At 38.2% G+C, this 21,145-nt stretch overlaps 1 long non-coding RNA gene and 2 other non-coding genes across 4 annotated transcripts; all 3 read left to right on the forward strand.

The window, feature by feature from the left end:
- The first annotated feature begins 52 nt into the window (after nt 1-52).
- On the forward strand, nt 53-5,872 carry LOC113546783 (uncharacterized). 2 transcript variants are annotated; one of them, XR_003404745.3, is made up of 8 exons: nt 53-162; nt 350-395; nt 968-1,024; nt 1,301-1,361; nt 3,081-3,133; nt 3,324-3,380; nt 3,657-3,716; nt 4,299-5,872. It is a non-coding gene; the product is annotated as an uncharacterized LOC113546783 (long non-coding RNA). The 2 variants fall into 2 exon arrangements; XR_003404747.3 differs by lacking the exon at nt 968-1,024 and having other exon boundaries at nt 55-162.
- LOC113546887 (small nucleolar RNA SNORA26) lies at nt 1,102-1,226 on the forward strand. The gene has a single exon (XR_003404755.1). It is a non-coding gene; the product is annotated as a small nucleolar RNA SNORA26 (small nucleolar RNA).
- LOC113546886 (small nucleolar RNA SNORA26) lies at nt 3,458-3,582 on the forward strand. Its single transcript, XR_003404754.1, has one exon. It is a non-coding gene; the product is annotated as a small nucleolar RNA SNORA26 (small nucleolar RNA).
- Nucleotides 5,873-21,145: the final 15,273 nt, after the last annotated feature.

Consider the following 21,145-nt stretch of genomic DNA (forward strand, 5'->3'; position numbering starts at 1 on the left):
GGGATTCCGTTTCTTGTGCTGCATTGTAACCAATGGCAGCAAACCAGGAAATATTTTTGGAAGAAATTTAAAAGACTTGGACAGCAAGGATTACAGAGTAGCGAATTTGGATTTAGTTGTGGCATTAATCCAGATTTATGTATCATCATCATATAACATGATGTAAGTTTAACTCGTTATAAAATATTTAATTTCACAAGGCGTTGTTATTAAATATGAACAGAAACACAGGACAGATATGTTGAACTTTTCCTATATCCTCTATAAGCCTCTATAAGTATTGGCGCTACGGCCACAGTGCGCATGCGCACAACCCACAATTCATTTCTTCCTCGTGTCTCTTCTGCAGGACTTCCTGAACGTGGTCTTTCTCGTCTGTGTGCTGGAAGAGTGAGGTGAGAGCTGCTTCTTTTTAAGCATTGTGCTAGTAAAACAGATGATTCATTCACATTAATGAGCACGTGTTTACTTTCCAGGAGCACGTGATGCAGCTAGGTTTGTTTTTAAGAGTATTTAAGTGTTAATGCTGTGTAAACATGCTGTGTAAGCATGCTGTGTAAGGCAGGCCACGTGCTTGCACAAATCTTATCCAGGGATGGTGTGTTTCAGTGTAAATCCTCCTGTGGCATACACATGATAAGATCTGCATTAACACAGGATTTGCTTCTAGTTTGATATTTAGTCTAGAAATTTCATTAGGCCTAGTGATTACTTTTACTTAAGGTTCCTAACTTTATTAAATCATGTTGGTTTGGCCCTATCATGATTGTGGAAAGTGTGATGAAGTTTAGAAGAAAAATATTAATTTGTATACTGAATGCTTTCCACTTAATATCTTGTGCTTATAACCAAGTGGAATAAGAAATCTCTTATTTATCCCCTGCCTCAGATCCTGGTGATGGAAACACTGCACTTTAAACTGAACTATGCATTAAAAGTTAATATAATGTTTAAACTGTGTTTGTAGGTTAGATGAGTGTCAGACTGAAACACCCAGTTAGAAAAGAGGACAAAACCTCAGCAGGTGAGCGTCCTTAAATAAAATATATAACGTTTCTTAGAGAAACGGTGCTATTGTGTATTTTTGGCTTGTCCCCTTTATTGCCCATTTAAGACTGCTCGTGTCCTAAATGATTAACACAGGGGGGAAGAAGAATTCTCTCAAAAAACCTGAAGTAAAGGCTGATTTATTTTCCTTGCTTCGGATCCTGTCGGGAGAAACAAACCTTTCTCAGACCTTTATTTCTCATGCTTGGTCGTACTGCCCTGATATATAAACCTTGTGTCCACTCTTCCACAGGAGCTGAAATGGAAATTATGAGCTGCACTAATGGAGCATGTCTCGTGTTAAAAGTACTCAGGTAAGCAAGCTTGAATGTGAAAAGTAAGCTAAGCTTTTAGTACGCATCCAAAAAAACAAACGTCCACATCCTGGATGAGAAGTTAAAAGCTTGTAGAGAGCTGTGTTGATCTTTCCTCCTATGCTTTGCCCACTGGAGGCTGCCGGTGTTTCTAGTGGCCATAACAGGGGGGTACAGCAACCTCTTGCAGAAACATTGGGGTCAGAGGGCGTCTGCATGTGCCTGGATCCTGTGCAAGAGACATCACCTAAACAGACAAATCTTCCCTTAATACTCGACTACAGTGCAGGACTGCATGAGGCATCAAGCAAATTGTGTATAAAAAAAAAACAACTAAAACATCTGTTTGATCTCTTAAAGAAGCTAACCCCTGCTTTGGTATCACTAAGAGAGGATTTTTATCATATTAAGCGTATTTTAGTTAATCATGTAGTCAAATGATGAGGCGACTTTACCTAAAACACAGGAATGCATTTTAAAGCTAACAACAGTATAAGTTTTTTTGCTTGTTCTTTGTCTATAAGAGTCAGTACTTTGGCTGATTCGTAGCTCTGTGAGTACGCTGTTTACGCGGTTTTGGACGTGTATGCAAGCCTCTGGAAGCTGCGCTTACCCATAAACCCCCTCACTGTCACAACGCGGAAACATAAACTTGCATCAAGGCAGAAGTTTGAAGCAGCCTTAATACAAACACATCTAATTTAGCCCAGTTTATCCAGTGTGTTGTTTAAAAAAAAAAAAGCTCTTACAGACCCCAATGACGAGACCTCTATTCTTTTCATCTCATCCTGTTACATATGACATCGTGTTAAATGTGTGTAGAGACGTTACAGAGAAAAAGCTTGTAAGAAGATAGCAGAGATCATCACTATCTCTGGAGAGTGTTTGTAGCTAGTACAGTTAGCTTGTGCTGCTAAGGTGCTAATAGCTAATACAAAGCCTGGCATGTAACATGTAACTCACAATTTTCACACCAATGTGTTTATTTAATTTGTGTCTAACTAGTTAGAAGATGATTGAATTATATATATATATATAATTTTTTTTTTAATAGGTCTGTGGTGAGTATATGTAGCTAGTACACTGCTAACAAAGCTAACACGAAGCCTGGATATCAAACAACCAATTTTCACACTTTTTTCACTTTTTAAAAATATTAGACCTTCATTTTAGGTGCATTTTAAAGACCGATTAAATCGTATCTTGTGGTAAATCATGTGCTGTAGGCTACATTTTGGCCGCTGCTCATACTCATGTCGTGCTAGTGTGAACGCAAGGTTAGCTTGTATTGAACTGTGCAGGACTGGATTTAAAGAACCCCTGGCCTAGAAACTTCATTAGGTCTAGTAATATTTTTATATCTCTGCCACAAAGCTGTATTATGTTCATCTGAGATTCTCAGTATCTCAAAAATGAGTGGTTGAATGTTTGTAGGATTTATGAGGAATTATTCTAACCAGCAGATGAACTGATGAGATTTCAGAATTGAACCACACAGGGTCAAGGTCACAGCAAGGTCAAACATCTAATAGTTTTACTTCAAGCATCTTTCCTGTTTGAAGAATATTTGAAGGGTATTTCAGGTATATAAATTAGTAACAAGAAGGACTGGACTGGCTGGAAGAGGAGACTTCCCAGTCGACACAGTTGCTGTCTAGTTCTGCTTGTTTATGTTTAAATTTGTAGTCTTAATATTTCTTAAAATGGCGTTTATTCCAGACCGGACTCCCAACCACCTGACTGAGGAGATGCTCTGTGCTGAAACCGTAAAGGTAAGCATTATAGTCATGAATTACTGTGTATAATGTAATATTTTCCTCTCCACTGGAGAGAGTTCAAGAGTGTGGATATCCCTAAGCTAGGAGAATAAGAAATCTGCTCCTGATCTGATCCGAGTACCTTTTTAAATGTGTTATTCAGTGAGCGTTATGTATTAAATGAATATTTAATCTGTGTTTGTAGGTTAGATGAGTGTCAGACTGAAACACCCAGTTAGAAAAGAGGACAAAACCTCAGCAGGTGAGTGTCTTTAAATAAAATATATAACGTTTCTTAGAGAAACGGTGCTATTGTGTATTTTTGGCTTGTCCCCTTTATTGCCCATTTAAGACTGCTCGTGTCCTAAATGATTAACACAGGGGGGAAGAAGAATTCTCTCAAAAAACCTGAAGTAAAGGCTGATTTATTTTCCTTGCTTCGGATCCTGTCGGGAGAAACAAACCTTTCTCAGACCTTTATTTCTCATGCTTTGTCGTACTGCCCTGATATATAAACCTTGTGTCCACTCTTCCACAGGAGCTGAAAGGGAACGCATGAGCTGAGAAAATAAGATGATGTGCCGTGTCGAGTATCCAGGTGAGCAAGCTCATCCCCTCCAGAATTATTGGCACCCTTCATGGCGCTAGGGCAAAACTGAATAACATTTAGTGAAGGATATTTTTTAATACTTTTTTCAGAAACATTTAGTAGTGTATAATCCACAAAGCCTTTTAAAATGAGCTTTCTTATTTATTTAGTTATTCATTTTATTTCTTTTCTTTTCGTTTAAATAAATCTTTCCTCCTATGCTTTGCCCACTGGAGGCTGCCGGTGTTTCTAGTGGCCATAACAGGGGGGTACAGCAACCTCTTGCAGAAACATTGGGGTCAGAGGGCGTCTGCATGTGCCTGGATCCTGTGCAAGAGACATCACCTAAACAGACAAATCTTCCATGAACAGCCTCTTTAATTACTTATTTAACACCAACCTTGAGTAATGATCAGAATCCAAATAATGCTAATGCACACAACTTAATCTCCTGGAGGACTTTTATTAGGCACTGAGTTGAAACGGATGAGATAATGGACAACCAATATTGCGTATCATAATGTAGTAAAAATAAGCAAGAAGTCAATTCTGTACACTGATGGCTCAAATTTTCCACGTCTATCTCACTAGATACTGCGGTTGTTTCCTGAAGTAAAGACGAGCAGCGTGTCTACATACAGCACAGACACGTTTTTATCCGCCCTTACATCTGAACTTGTTTTGGTGTTGACTGCAATGTCTTTACAAATTTGTAAAATTGGTTGTCAGATCTTTTCTGTGAAGTAAATAAAGAATAATAATGTGGAAAAATAATGTGTGTATGTACTGTCCCGTGTCATACTCAGTGTTTGTATCCAACTTTTGATGCATGTCAAATACATCCAGTTTGTTTCAGAGGTATATACAGGACTGATTTGCAAACTGATTTGTCTTTCCAAAGATACACACACCCCTTCACTCAAAACTCTCTCTCTCTCTCTCTCTCTCTCTCTCTCTCTCTCTCTCTCTCCCTCTCTCTCTCTCTACTAAGCCTGCCTTTAATATGATGCACATGTGAGGTGGGTTTGTTTTTGTTTTTTCCCTAACAACCAATGTAAAGTTGCTTAGAATTGAGTCTGTGCTGCTTTTCTGTGAATGTATATTAACAGCTTGGTTACGTGGCTATTATTAGGCTGCATTCGACTTACCACATAAGTGAGATGTCTGAACTTGGAATTACATAATTTTAAACCTTTGTGTTCGAGCTTCAAAGTAAGGGGTGAAAAACATGGATGCCTCTTGGGCAGATTATTCAAAAGCATGGTCTGGGTTATCATTGCTATGCAGCTGATACCCAGATTTAAATTAGTACTCAACCTGATGTTACATCAGCACTTTCAGCTTTATCTGCTTGTTTACTGGAAATACAGACAGATGAAACAGAACTTCCTACAGATAACTGTTTGAAAACTGTGTGATGTTTGATGCACAGCTGACTTTTAACACTCATTTCAAGAATGTTACTAAAGTAGCTTTTTATCATCTTCGGAATATTGCACGTATAAGACCGTTTCTCTCTATGCCTGGTGCAGAAAGGCTTATTCATGCCTTTATAACATCTAGGCTTGATTATTGTAATTCACTTTTTGCAGGGTTACCTGCAAATTTGATTAAGAGGCTGCAATATGTGCAAAATTCAGCTGCTTGTGTTTTAACTTACACACCATCCCGTAGTCATATCACTCCTGTGCTTTCTAAACTACACTGGCTTCCAGTTCAATCACGTATTGATTTTAAAGTTCTTATCTTAACTTATAAAGCAGTATATGGGCTGGCCCCAGAGTATATTTGTAATTTGGTCTCAGTGTCCACACCATCTCTGTCTCTCCGCTCTGCTGGTTCTTACTCTGTAGCAGCCTCGCTGTAAACTCAAAACTTTGGGTGGGAGGTCATTCTCTTGTACTGCTCCGAGGTTGTGGAATTCTCTGCCTCTTCCTATTAGAAATGCTCCGTCTTTTGATTGTTTTAAGAAATTACTCAAAACATATCTCTTTAGTGAAGCTTTTAAGTTATAATCTTACAGTTGTTGTTGTCATTGTTGTTATTGTGTTGTCATTGTGATTACTATTATGGAGTTGTGTTTTTTCTTTTGTTGTGTTATACTGTTGTAGCACCTTGAGTGTAAGAAAGGCGCATTATAAATAAAATTTATTATTATTATTATGCCTGCGTGTTTGTCTTTCGGGAGTAACGATTCAGTGTTCTAGATTTAACAAGTGAATGTCTGTATGTCGATTGGTCTAAAGTAAATACTTGTGTATATACAGTGTAAGTCATTTAAAGGTAAGAAATGCTGTTTTGTTTGCTGCTGATGCTGTGAGCTGCCATGTTGATTCGATGAGATGGAGACCATTCCTGAGGAGGAATTCCAAGTTGATGGGGCTTTTCTTTGGTTTCCTAGGCAGATGTTAGGAATTATGAGTTGAATGCAGCATTAATTGAAGTAACACACGGGTAACCTGATTCTGAGGAAATGCTTTGGAAATGGTTTTGAAGCTTTTTACTTTTTATAGGGGTCTGAAGATGCACACAGCCCTTTCTGAATGTGAAAAACGAGCAAATGCTTTGGCCGATTATCCTAAAAATTATGAGCGTATGACAGCTTCTTTCATAAAATTGACAATTAAAATAAGACAGAGAGGACAGAAAATTGTTTCGCCGTGTTTGGCCAGGCGCAGTTCCTGTTTCGTTAGAAATTAATTTCTTTCCTTTGGCATAATGTTCTTCCAGAGAAACACCACTGCAGTGTTTATGAGAATGAGAATATTTTTGGTCACTACAGGTTAGGTAGTCCTTCTGACTGACCTGTCACACACTGCTCATGTTTAAAAGTGTGTTTGTGTGCTGGCAGGGACAACATAAACACTGCAACCTCATATGGATATCACACACACACACACAACCTGAGATTTAATTCTGTGAATGTCTTCTAGCGAACAGGTCTGTGCTGTGTTTGAACTATGGCTGTGCTTAAGAGGAAGACTAATCTAAATAAAACAAGCCTGTTGAATGGGTGTTCTGTGGCTGAGCGAGCTGGATGGAAGCAGATTTAGCTGGTTTGAAGTCTGAAATGTAATGGTGGTTTGTACAAGATCTGAGGCTGGAAGCTTCAGACACACGGGTCTGTTTACAATTCACGTCTGATTCACAGCTGAACAGACGAATGTTGGAGACAGTGTGTCCATTTAGCACACTGCGGAAGAAAGTGTCTGCTGTTAGCAGAATGTTATTGTCTTTTCTATATATAATTCCAACCAAATAATCCAAGACATCCTAACCAGGAGAATTTTAAGCATCGTTTTATTTATTTTTTTAAAAAATATGAAGTTCAAAATACCCAGCAAAATCCTCAGTCTTCAAAAGGAGGAAGGCCTGAAAGATCTCAGCTACAGAAAAGACAAAGAGCCTCATTTATCAATCTTTTGTCAATCTTTTGTGTGTAAATGTTTGCGTAACCCAAACTGAACAAACATTTTCTGCTGGATTTACAAAAGTTTTGGAAATACTGATTTTCTTCCTACTCACATGCGTATGTTGATCATCTGTAAAGTGCAAAGTGTACTCCCGACACAGCTCATTTGCATTGAGTGACGCCCACAAAACTCCATAAAAGGTCAAGAGCACAGACAGCCGGGAGCACGAAATGAACAGTCAGGGTAAAGGCTCAAAGACAGAAGTGGAAATTATTTTGACACATCTATGCCAATAAAAATATTTAATAATAATGTGATATTAATAATACTAACTGAGCGCTATCTCTTACATCAGCTTACCCACACACTGAAAATAGCTCCAACTGTTCATTTCTTCCTTCTCCACAATTCACTCAGTCCAGGAATATACAGTTGAAACCAAAAATGTACATACACCTAGACTAAAGACATTCAAACTCAATTATTCATGGCTCCACACATTTCATATTACCAGACATTTCCTGTGTCATTTCCATAAGAGGTCATTTCACAATAATAGCTAAGATTTATTTCAGCTTTTATTTACTATATCAGCTTTTCAGTGGCTTAGTGGTTAGCACTGTTGCCTCGCATCTCCAGGGTTGTGGGTTTGATTCCTGCCTCTGAGCTGTGTGCATGGAGTTTGCATGTTCTCCCTATGCTGTGGGGGTTTCGTCTGGGTATTCCGGTTTCCTCCCCCAGTCCAAAGATGTGTTGTACTCTGACTGGCATTTTGAAATTGTCTGTAGTGTGTGATTGTGCCCTACACAATGGTCATTGGCACCCCGTCCAGGGTGTCCCCTGCCTTGTGCCCCGAGTTCCCGGGGATAGGCTCCAGTCTCACTGTGACCCTGTGTAGGATAAGTGGTACAGAGACTGGATGGATGGGTTTGCAGTAGGTCAAAGGTCTACACTTTGTTGGTGGTGTTGCCTTTTAATTGCTTGAACTTGAATAAAACACTTGGAGCAGCCTTCCACAAGCTTTTCACAATACTTTGCTGGAATTGTTTGTTCATTCCTCCTGACAGAACTGGTGTAACTCAGTCAGGTTTGTGGGTCTCCTTACTCAGACATGCTTTTTCAGTTCAGTCCACAATTTTTTCTATGGGATTCAGTTCAGACTTACATCCAGTGTTCCTGGAATATGAAAATACATGGAGTGAAATATATATTACATATATATATATATATACCATGGAATGTAAATATATTATGGGCCTACATATTTGTTTGTAAATTTTAAAAAAGTTTTATGAATCTAACTCCAAAAAATGCTGTATACTGTATCATGTATCATTGCTATTTTATAAGTAGAAATAAAGTTACACACAGCCAGGCTAAAGATATTCAATCTCAATTTTTCACAACCCCAAACACTTCACGCTACCATATATTTCTTTTAGCAGGTCGATTAGGGCGTCTGCATTAATAGTATAATCGAATAGATTGCTTTAATTCACTATATCAGAATTCCAGTGGGTCAAAAGTTTACATATAGACAAGTTGTTTCTTTAAACAGTCTCAAAGATTCCAGAAATTGATGTTATAATTTTTTTGCAGCTTCTGATTGATCAGTTGTCATAATTATTTGCAGCTGAGTCTTCCAGCAGGACAGTGATCCTAAGCATACCTCGAAGGTTGTAAAAAAATGGCTTAAAGACAACAAAGCGAAAGTATTGGAGTGAACGTCACGAAATGCTGACCAGAATCCCATAGAAATTTTCTGGACTGAACTGAAAATGTGTGTCTACATAAATTCCGGCAAAGTATTGTGAGAAGCTTGTGGAAAGCTGCTCCAAGTGTTTTATTCAAGTTCAAGCAATTAAAAGGCAACACCATCAAATACTAACAAAGTGTATGTAAACGTTTGACCAACTGAAAAGCTGATACAGTAAATGAAAGCAAATATAAATCTCTGTAAGTAAGTCTCTTAGCTATTATTTTGTCTCATGGAAATAAAACAGATACCGTAATTGACTTAACACAGGAAATGTATCGTAGCATGAAATGTGTGGAGTTTGAATGTCTTGAGCTTAGGTGTATGTAAACTTGTGGCTTCAGCAGTATCTCCAGACGGTATTGCTAAGGCATAGTGAGTGTTGGTGGTGAGAGCAGACCGCAGGCCGCAGTGTTTACAGTGGTACTGATGACTGGGAGAATGTTTGGGTTGGTTATTCCAGACTGGTCTGTTTTTTTGCTCTGGGTTTAGTCTCGATTGTTTCAGGATTCTGTGTTTGGATTGGCTTTAGCCATAGGCTATAGTGCACATGTTTTTTGTTTTTGTTTTTTTTTCCCAGTGGTGTATTAGACATGTTTGTTATTTACAGTACATACTACACATGCACATAAAAACACTGTGTCTGTCTGCAATATACTAGCCTGCATAAAATACTCTTTCACAGTCACAGAAACCTGCATGTAGGCCTCCCAACAACCTATGTCTGTATTAAGGACACTAAAAGCACTTATTATTGACTTGCTATTATGCACTGCCTTTTTTTTTTTTTTTTAATGCACATGAACTTCACCTCTCACTGACTTTTTCCCTCTCACACTCACTATTCTTTTGAAGTGTGTCTGTAGACATCTGTGAAAAGCACCGTCTGACCTTTCTCAGGTCAAACGAAGAACAAAGAGATGAATTACGGAGTATTTTCCCCCAATTCCTTTTTGAAAATAGGAAGAAGAATTCATCTCACTCACAGAGAGAGTGTTGTGAGTGAACGCAGGTCACATGGATAAGTTCCATGTCCCGTTTGAAGCTGTCAGCTCCATTACTGTCTTCCTGCAGACTCTTCGTTGTTTTGCTCCAGTAAAATGCAGGCCTCTGGGCAAGGTCCTCTCCATTTGCTCGCAAAACACATAGCTGTTTGGAAGTAGACCAGATGCACAAATCCGCTTTCACAAAAGCGAATTTACACTCATTTTCACATTATGCTAATGATATGTCTGAGCACTGAGTTGTGGAAATAGTTTGCAAATGACGCATTCTTAAAAAAATAAGTCTGTGATGTTTTATTAAATAGTTCTAAGCAAATATTATGTAATTGACTTTATACCACAGTACTGTCAAATTCTCTCAGAAGGTGTTGATTAATTTTCTATACAACTTCTGAAGTTGCCTGTTTATATTAATGTGCTCATTCTAATCAGCTATCGTTTCTATAGTAACAGTTAATACACAGGGACTTGTATAGTCCTGATGCTCACATAATCTAAGACTAATGGTAAACTGAATAAAAATGTGTTGTTGTTGTTGTATGATCACTGATATGATGAGGCTTTTGGGAAGGAGATGTTTATTTAACATTTATGGAAGGAGTCTCCAGTGTCAGCTCTTTGTAACGGTCAGTAACAGTCTTCAGTATAGAGACTGGTGAGGGGATGACTTTATAGCTGCTGTAACATTCAATTCAATTCAATTTTATTTGTATAACGCTTTTAACAATGGACACTGTCACAAAGGAGCTTTACAGAAAGTAACATAACATAAAATAACATGTGAGAACTTACTAAATGTAAGTATAAGCTGATAAAACATGGAATAAAAATGGTAATTGTTGGCAAACTGCTGTGGTATAAAAGGAATAAACCACTCTGGATGTGCTGTTATAGAAAAATTGACAACTTCAGGTTGGTAATGGACCTCTACTTTTTTATTTTTAATACAGCTTTTGATTCCAAAGACTGGAACAAATCACTTTTAAAGAGCATTAATTGCACTTAGTTTAAAAGGTATATATTCAAAAGTTTAAATGGTTCAGGTTGAATTTGTAAGTAATGGATGATTATTAATCACTCACATTCAGTATTTAATCTGGTTAAGGTCACATTGGAACTGGAGCCTAATACATCCCTGATCAGACACCAGTCCATCACAAGACACTACACACACACACACACATTCACACCTAGGGGCAATTTACACTATATGGCCAAAGGTATATAGACACCTGACCATTGAACATCCCATTACAAAACCATGGGCATTAATATGGAGCTGGTTCTCCCTTTGCTGTTATAATAAGCTCCACTCTTCTGGGAAGGCTTTCCACTAGATTTTGGAGCGTGGCTGTGGGGATTTGTGTTCATTCAGCTACAACAGCATTAGTGAGATCAGGCACTGATGTTGGTGAGGAGGTCTGGGATGCAGTCGGTGTTCCAGTTCATCCCAAAGGTGTTCAGTGGGGTTGAGGTCAGGACTCTGTGCAGGACACTCGAGTTCTTCCACTCCAACCTTCACACACCATGTCTTCATGGAGCTCGCTTTGTGCACAGGGGCATCGTCATGCTGGAACAGGTTTGGGCCTCTTAGTTCCAGTGAAGGGAAATTGTAATGCTACAGCATACAGAGACATTCTATACAATTGTGTGCTTCCAGCCACATATGTGTGTTAGGTTCAGGTGTCCACATATGTTATGCCACATAGTGCACCTTAGTATATGCTTTTGGGAGATGGGAGGAAACCGGAGAACCCAGAGAAAACCCATGCAAGCACGGAGAGAACATGCACAGAAACTCTGTATAGACAGTAACCTGAGCTCGGGATTGTACTGAGGACCCTGGAGCTGTGTCCACGCTACATCCCCGTGCCTCCCTTTGATTATTAACGTAAATTCCTTTTCATTGGCTAGACGAGTAGTGAGTCAGTGGGTTAAACTGCCAGATATGAACACCGGATATAGATTTGCAGCCTCTCTCATTCACTGAAAACATGCATAAAACTGTCTGTGTGTCAGGCATGTGTTTTTTATTATGTGTTCTGTACCGTCTCACACTTGCCGTTTGTTCAAAGGTTTCAGCTGAAGAGGGAAAACAGTATTTTGTCTGAGAAGCTCAGTTACATCGACTCTCACTGCATCTAACCAACTTCTAGTCAAGTACATTGTAAGTTGTAAGTACTTTGTAAGTACTTTTTTAAAGGGTTCCATTGTGTTAAAAAACATTTAGACAACTGCAAGATGTTATGAATGGCCCTTACTGGGATTTCTGTCTGTACAGATGAAGATTAATTTAAGCCAGGCTATCAAATGTTGATATTTGTCAATTTACACTTGAGAATATTTTGTATATTAAGTCTTAATTTGAGTCACATAATAGAGGAGACATTATTGTTCCTGCTAGACATCATTATGCTAGATATTATTCTTAGCAAAAGAACACAAGATCATGTCAGAAAGTCAGTAGTAAGGAAGTAGGAAGTCAGGAAGTCGCTTCCACCTTCAACATCCTACTGTTTATACTGTATGTCTGTGTAGCAGGTTTTAATTATTATGTCATGGTTTACATGGGTCAGTGTCTTCACAAGAATAATGCAAAGTGAAATAAAACATTCAGACCATGATAGTGATTTATGAACTAATGACATGAGAGCAAGTGGAGGCTATCATTCATCTTAAGAGAACACTTATGTAAAAGAAAGAAGGGCACTCAGGGTTCAGACTATCCTTATCTAACCTAGGCTGTGATTTCAGCGAAGACACTCTGAGAAGGTTTGAATTGTTTTTCACAGCAGAATGGTGTACAGTGCGGCAAGGAGCCATATGACTCAAAAACAAAATATCACTCTCGGGTATTGAATGGAAAAATAGACACTGAATTATATTTTGGAGTTTGAAAAATGATAATAGTGATGCCAATATATAATGTTCTTTAGAAATGTTGGTTAAAGAAAAAAAAGCACACTGAAAATATATGCAGTACACCAAAAGGATAAGACGTGAGCTGGAAAATGACAAGTTCTCTGCCTTTGATTCACACACATCCTCATTCTCGTCTTTGGAAGACAGGAGGAGGAGAGGAACAAGGTGGCAAGCAAGTCAATCCATAGAACAGGAATAGGAAAGCTACACAAAATACTGTATTGACCACCTGCACTCTTGCTGCTAATGCTGTATTTATCATAGAAAATACAGTGTAATAGTATGTTATGTTAACATTTACAGCAATTTAGGTTAATTTGGTATATCTTGTGCACAAAAAGTTTAGTAAATGTTGTACTATCTTGTGCTGTTTGCACACGTGCACTTTATGTAGTCCTGTGTAGGTCTGTGTAGTCTTTATTTAGTTCTGTGTAGTTTCATGTAGATCTCTGTTGTTTGTAGCACCATGGTCCTGGGGGAACTTTGTTTCTTTTCACTGTGTACTGTACCAGCTGTATATGGTTGAAATGACAAACAAGCCACTTCACTTCACTTCATGAAAGCTAAGAGAGCAAACACAATGAGAAAAGTGTGACATTTGTCTACAACATGAATAAAAGTAAAATAGTTCATGTAAATAATGAATTAATCCAAAACACCTCTTGAAAGTGAACACCTCTTGAAACTCGAGTCAGTGTTCCAGTGGAGCTATAGTATATAGCTTTAGTGCTGACACTATAAGCAAAAGTAAAACACACACCACTTTATAAGGAGCACTTGTACATCTGCACATTCATGCAAAGTCACTGAGATGACATTTTTCCTCATTCGGATGTTTCATGTGAACATTAACTGAAGCTCTTGACTTGTATCTGCATGAACTTAGACTTTGTGCTGCTTGCACATGATTGGCTAACTGAATAAATACACACACGCACACACAGAGAGAGAGAGAGAGAGAGAGAGAGAGCTTCTAGAAAAAAACAGTGGCGTCAATAACACAAACTTATTAACATCAAAGTCACTGATCAATTGAAATATACTAATGCAGTGTAGTCGAACCCTGACCATCATTTCACACACATGTCAATTCTGGGAGGATCTGTTACTTATCCAAATAGCTGGATCAGGTGTGTTAGAGAAAGGAAAATAACTACATATGCAGAGCAGGGGGACTCCGGGACAAGACAGCACTCTCTGCAGCAGCTTTGGACAGAGTGTTCCAGTGAAACATCTGGAATCCATCTCACCATGCCCTCCTGCACTTGACAGTATAAACACTCATCTGTCTGTGTGTGTTGTGGTTATTTTTGGCTCTGCTGGTAGATACCACTGAAGAAGGCAAAGGTATTCGGCATTTGGCTTCACTCTGCTAAATAAAGAAAAGAATCGAAGGCTGCATGAGCTTCATCACGTGTTGTCGGGTAGCAGTGTGTTGTTATGCTGAAAAAAACAGGTGAACTTCCGATGCATGCATTTCTACTGAAGAACAGAAATGTTAATTTGATGTGCAGGCTGTATGTTCACACACTTGCTTTTTGCATGTAATTTTAAGATAACTAATGCATTTGCACAGAGAGAGAGAGAGAGGACTTCTTAGGTGAACCTGAAATCCTACATATGAAGATCTAGTCACCTGAGAGACAGAGATGGCTGCCATAGCAACAGTCGAACAAAGACCATAGTGTATGTCTGTGTGCAGGAGAGGGCACAGGAGTTCAGCCTCACCACCCGATGCTAACTGGAAGTGTGTCTGTGAGTGAGACAAAGAAGTGGGTTAGTGCACAAGTGACCTAGAAAAAAAGTAATGCAAAAAATGACATCTTAGCATGTGAAAATATCTTGAATATAGTCAAATTTATCTAGTATTCCTCATAAGGAAGAATATGAGATTTCACATATAAGATTTCACTAAACCAAATATAAGATTATTAAACTTATTTCTAGAGATTTCCACAAATTTTTATATAAAAATTTATCTGCCCAGAGAACAAGACTATTTCAAACTTAAAAATTGTCAAAAGGTCTAGAAATAGGTTTAATAATCTTATACTGTAAACTTATAATAGGAAATGCTAGATCAATTTGACTATATTCACTTGCTAAACTTTTTTTTTTTTTTTTTTTGCGGTGAGAACATTATAATTATATAAACCAAAATGTATGTCCAGTGGGCAACTCTATCACAGAGACAACCTCACAACCTCTAACAAATGTGCTCTGCTGCATTGTATGAACATTATTTGTCTCATCATTCATGTGTTCACTATACACAATTAACACAAAAAAAAGTCAGGAGAGATGATGGACAGCTTTTGATCTTGAGAATGACAGCAAACTGATGCTGTCAAGGATGGCGATAGACGGGATGAATTAAAGAAAAGATAGTTTAGAAAAGCAGTGTCCTACTTTTCATTAGACACAGCACTTAACACACAGTGACATGAAAATAGTCTTAATTGGTTTGGGTTATTATTCATTACAATAATGTACAAAAACAATAATAGCTAATTTCTCCTGCTTCCCTTCATAAATTTCTTCTGTGAAGCTATGAATAACCTAGAAAAAAAAACAAACAACGAAAAAAAACCACAAACAGCACATACTTATTATTAGATTAAAGTATAATAAGGTCAGGGCAGTTCAGTTCCGTCCCATCCAATCCTTTATCAATTTGTTTAAATTAGTTTCAGAAGTTCTTTGAAAAGTTTTCTGAACTAAATAAACTAACTCAGGCTAAGCTCAATATAGTATATAAAAAAAGATCAGTAAACATTCACATGGCCTGCACCCATCATCCAGTTTAGTGGCTGTCTTTTTTCCCCTTTCTTCTATGTATGAATGTTTATACAATCTACTTATGAAGGCAAGCCAAATAAACTCCTCCTGTAGCTTTGACCTACTTTCACAATTCTTCAAAGCTCTTCATCCTAAATTACCTGAGTTCGTCTTGACTTTCCTCCTGAATTCATTTATTTTGGCTTTACTACATAATTCACTGTATAATGTTGCCATCTGCACACTACAGCTCCTAATCTGAATCAAATCCAGAGGTAATGTATAACACAAGAAAAGGGCTACCCTGTCCTACTTTCCCTGAGCTCTGTTCTCTACCTGTATTTTCCAAGACTAAGTGGAATGGTCTTCCCGGATTCTTATCTGTAATTCTTTCAGTGGAGTAGTTCAGTACTCTGGATCTTATCAGCTTAATTAACAGACCCTACCAGAGTGGTGTATTAGAGCAGGGATATCGTTTAAATGTGCAGGACATAGCTATGTCCGGACCAAGGTTGGGAATCACTGGTGTAATTGACTAAACTGAAAACAATTTATGAACATTATTTGTCTCATTGTTTAATACAGATTTATTTATTTAAATTAAATTAAAGCAAGGTTGCACTGTGGTGCAGTGGGTAGCGTTGCTGCCTTACAGCTCCAGGGTCTCTGGTTTGACCCTGGAGTGGGTTACTGGCTGTTTTTAAATTACTGCTAGGTATGAGTAAATGTGTGTGAGCATGGTGTTCTGCAATGGACTGGCATCCAGTGTTCCTGAGACAGCCTCCGGATCCACTGAAACTCTGAGCTGTTATTGAAGATGAATGAATCCATGATAAATCAATGCTACTTTTCATATGTAGGAAAATACATTAAATGGACAAAAGTATGTGGACACCTGATCAATCACATCCCATTCCAGATTTATTCTGCCTTTGCTGTTATAATAAGCTCCACTCTTCTGGGAAGGCTTTCCACTAGATTTTGGAGTGTGGCTGTGGGGATTTGTGATCATTCAGCTACAAGAGCATTAGTGAGATCAGACACTGATGTTGGTGAGGAGGTCTGGGGTTCAGTCGGTGTTTCAGTTCATCCCAAAGGTGTTCAGTGGGGTTGAGGTATAGAGAATATTCCAAATTGGTCTCTTTTCATCATTACTACACTCATCTTTCATTTTTTAAATTACAAACAATGTAAAAAATATGTATTATAATAATAATAGCGTAATAAACAGCCTCTGGAACTCCAGTTGCTTGGGTTCATGTGGTTCTGCCTCCCTTTGTTATCAATGATGTCTCCATTCTCAATGATGTTAACAAATAATGATATCCATAGAACTTCTGAAGGAGTTGTTTTTGAACTCAGTTGTGTAAAAGGAAGCCAGAACTTTTCCCTGAGGAGCCCACTGTTGCCAATATCTCCAGTACACAATGCTGAAGCCCCACATATTTGTTCTTGACAGACAGTTGGACAGAATGTTGTTAAAGGCATTGGAAATAGCTGAAATGCCCCTTTTAAGAACTGGAAAAATGCATGACGGCGCCCACAGCTGTAGGACCAAGTGAAGATTCGCTTGCTTGCAGCTTTTCCAGTGTGAAGACTCCCAGGGTCTCTCCATCCTATGATGGTTGAGCTAGTGAATGAAGGTTGATAAGCAAATCTAAATCAATAGCACTGGCTCTGCTGAAGCTTGTCTTCAAGTTTGTCTTTCTAGTATTTGTCCCCTATTCTCTCCATGAACATAATTCTATCTGGACCTGAATATCTTCTTCTTTATATCTTTATATAATCGAATATCCATTCTTCTGTTCATTATTTGTTATAAGGATAACTAGCATTATTTTTGTACAGTAACTGTATTATCCATTCCTCTGTGTAATCCTTCAATGTCTTTATGTTCCTGGTTGTTTCATCTATATCCATATGTTACCTCTATACATCTTACTGAGCCTCTTTAATGTCTTTTGTCTAATTCTGCCCTGGTGAAAAGTAGATTTATATGATATGTATGAGAGAATAAGATGAACCAGACTCTGATCAGATTTGCCTACGGAGCAGCCGAACAACAAAGTACACAACCTTATTTTCTCTTGATTGGATTTTGAATGAATATGCTGTTCAATTAGGGTGCAGTATAAATGTGCATTTCTGCAATTTTCTCTGTTGCTACAGGGTACAAATTGCCACCACTTTAGAAAGAGTGTATGCCCTGAAATTCCTGCACTATGCATTTGCCCATAGCTTTCCAGTATACCTGCAAGTGAAGGAAAATGATGTGGATTTGTTTGCTGGTAACATGTTCCTGTCTAAGCGTTTTGGTGCTGCATTTCCTGTCCCAGCTTTCAGGAGCTGATGGAGTACAGCATAAATGAGAACCCTCTCCCTATCCACAGCTCTTTCATTGATTTCCTCTCCAGCATATCCCTTGCATCTCTGGCTATTTCTCTTCCAGCAAATTACTAGTCATTCTCAGAGTCTCATTAAGCTAGCACATGGCTCACAGAGGAATAACATATGAGACGTGCTGCAAATCTCCGGCACTTACTGAAAATGGTTACACAAAGTATCTTAACTTTACACACTTAAGAAGTGGCAAAACTCCTTAAATGTGTAAATCAACAAAAAGCTAACATAAACAGTACAACACAACTGTAATATTTATATAGGTAAACAACAATTCTGCAGTACAAAACCACTGTTAGAGCAGTAAATGCTGCACTGTTCACATTCACTACCATAATATAGGCTCACAAAGGTAAAAAAAAAACCAAACAACTAAAGCTTGCTAAAATCCTTGGATAAAAAGATGTTACTAGCCTTTAGTCAACCTAAACTCTTTATAAAAATGTATTTTTATTATTAAATCCTGCCAAAAGGGGACTAAAACCCTGTCACTGCAGCCATTATGCTGCATTGTTTTAAGAAACGGTGGGAGCTGAAAATTTCACTGAAAATGTACAAATTTAAATTACAAGAAAATATAAAAAATGTCATGATAGCTACGAAGGAAGCTGAGTTTACCTCGAGCGAGAGTATATCGTGCTCCAAAAGATCCAAAGTTACAGCAAAAGTCGGTCAGGTGGTGTAAGGATTCTTAGACTGAGGACAGTCATTTCTGTCACTGAAGGTTTTCTTAATAAAATGTTAATCCTCAAGACTCGTTCAGGTCAGAGCAAACAGAGAGCACCACAGCACTGAGAGTCAAAACGTCTAATAGCTGAAAGCTACCTGCTGCAGCTCACCCTTCAGAGACTATTAGCTGCTAATATTAGCTATCCATCAGACACTTGTGATTTGAAATGTCAAATCAAGCTGTGTGAAAACATTATTTAGTTAATGGTACTTGAGGATTTGTTATTTCTCGCACATTTCCTCATCTGATGTTGTCTTAAGATATTAGAAGCAGTGAAATTATGTAAATAGCATTTGAAGGCTAATTGACACAATAATAACCATTATTCTCCTGGTTCATATGGTTTATAGTTTGTCTCAAATTTAGGGAAGTTTAGTAGTCTTTCTTGCCTTTTAAAATGTGGTCATTGGTACCTGTGACAAGAACATAAAGTATTTAGTATGTTTTCTCTATTTCTCTCTATTATCCTGACTCTCTCTGGAATTCAGTTTTTGCCTTTATTCTCGACTGTCAATCCACCATCCCATCATTTTGAATACATCAAAACTTTGGTGAAATGCAATATTCCTAGTCGATAGTTTGCTGAAAATGTCAAAATTATGACTATTAAATTCGTTTCATGTATGATTAATGGTAATTACTCTGTTGTAGTATATGTAAGATAACATTTAACATTTAAGATAACATTTAGGGATAGTTAAGTTTTTTTATTTTACTTAATTATTTTTTTCATATTTATCTCCATTTATACCTTAAATATCAAATTATTGCCATTACTTTATTGACTTATGCTATGTTCCATGGCCCTCCTAAGAGTGTTATCTGATATCACTGGTTGCCCATTTGACTTACTGCACCCCTGGTCATTCTTATTCTTTCCCTTGCCTTCTTATGCCAGTTGTTTCTGTAGTTCATTTAGCCAAGCAGTTGGTTGAGAAACATTCACTGATTCTCAAGGAGGCAACACGATATATTAAGGGGGTGTAGCTTCGGAAGGGCAACACTAAATGAAAAAAAAACAAAAAACAAAAACTTAATGTATCGTGCTACCTTCTTTAGCATCACGGAATGTTTGCACCTTTTGTAATAGTTGTGTACGAGTCCCTCAGCTGTCCTCAGTACGAAAAGATGGATCTCAACATCATATAGCCGCTGTTATAAAGGGGTCAAATTTACAGAGGATGCTGGAAAAGCAAATAATGTGCAGGAACTGGAGGATTTTTCTGAAGATCAGTGGGCAGTTTAACTGCACAGGATAAGGGACTCATGAACAACACATAAAAATAAAAACAAAACATAAAAATAGTTGTTGATCATCCAGGGAACAACACACAGTATTAAGAATCAAACGAAATGTAAACTTTTAAACTGGTTCATTTGTGTAAATTCAGTTATTATTGTGTCTTGTGGACTATATGTAAACATCTGCTATGTGAAATAGTATAGTACAGGGCATTACTAAATTAAAAAAATATTATTATTATTATTATTATTATTATTAATGTTTTGTAGATTCTGCAAGGTGTATGTAAACTTATGACCCCAACTGTACATATGAACTTTGAATAACCACCTAGGCAGTGTGCATCACCTGGACATTTCTTGCACTTCCAACAAAACTATATGCTGTATTATTTGCAATAAATACCACTGTCATACAGCCATCTGGAACTCTGCAAGGTCATTCAAATTATTTACAAAATTGGGCTTCAACTGCCACAAAAGTCACCCCAGAGACATCTGGCCACCAAAGCATGCAAGTGAGCTTATCACCACAGCAGTTCTCCCTCTCTTTTTCGCTGATGAGATCACTATCAAAAAGGCATTTCAGTGAGGCATCTTGCATATCCTGGTAAGGATGGGCCACACTTCCCATCAGCCAGTAAGTGAGGCTTCCATAGTGACTATCTCTCTCTGACGGGGCAACGTTCGCAAGCTAACACATTTATTAGAACAGCCTTGCACTTCCAGCAAGCTATACCCTGCGCCCCTCTTGCTAATGTCTCTGTTCCTGGCATTTGGGGTCTAGTTGTGGGTTGATAACCTACTTCTGCAAAGCTCATAGTTCCATCAAGCCAAAAGAGATTACCACTGCGGCTGTCATCGACATTCTTATCATCCCCAACAGGAGCCAGTACCACACATAACAATCTGGCTCAATCTGACTGGCAAGCAAAACAATGTCTGCCTGCCATGTGTTGACAGGGTGGCTAGCTTTCTCAGTGAATCTAGTTTGTGGAATTGCGTGGCCTGTTTTGTTGTTAAGGAGCTCTTTTCTGAGTTCCCAGTGAGACAGAGTGCTGCAATCTTTATGAAGAGGGTGGGCTTGTCCTGAATGGGCTGCTCCTTGGTGGAGGCACATAAAAGCCAGTCGTCCAAGTATGGCATTGTCCTCATGTGTCTGGCTATCAGGGGAAACCAGGCTGCTTTCATAC

The sequence above is a fragment of the Pangasianodon hypophthalmus genome, chromosome 19, assembly GCF_027358585.1.
Source record: "Pangasianodon hypophthalmus isolate fPanHyp1 chromosome 19, fPanHyp1.pri, whole genome shotgun sequence".
Lineage (NCBI taxonomy): Eukaryota > Metazoa > Chordata > Actinopteri > Siluriformes > Pangasiidae > Pangasianodon > Pangasianodon hypophthalmus.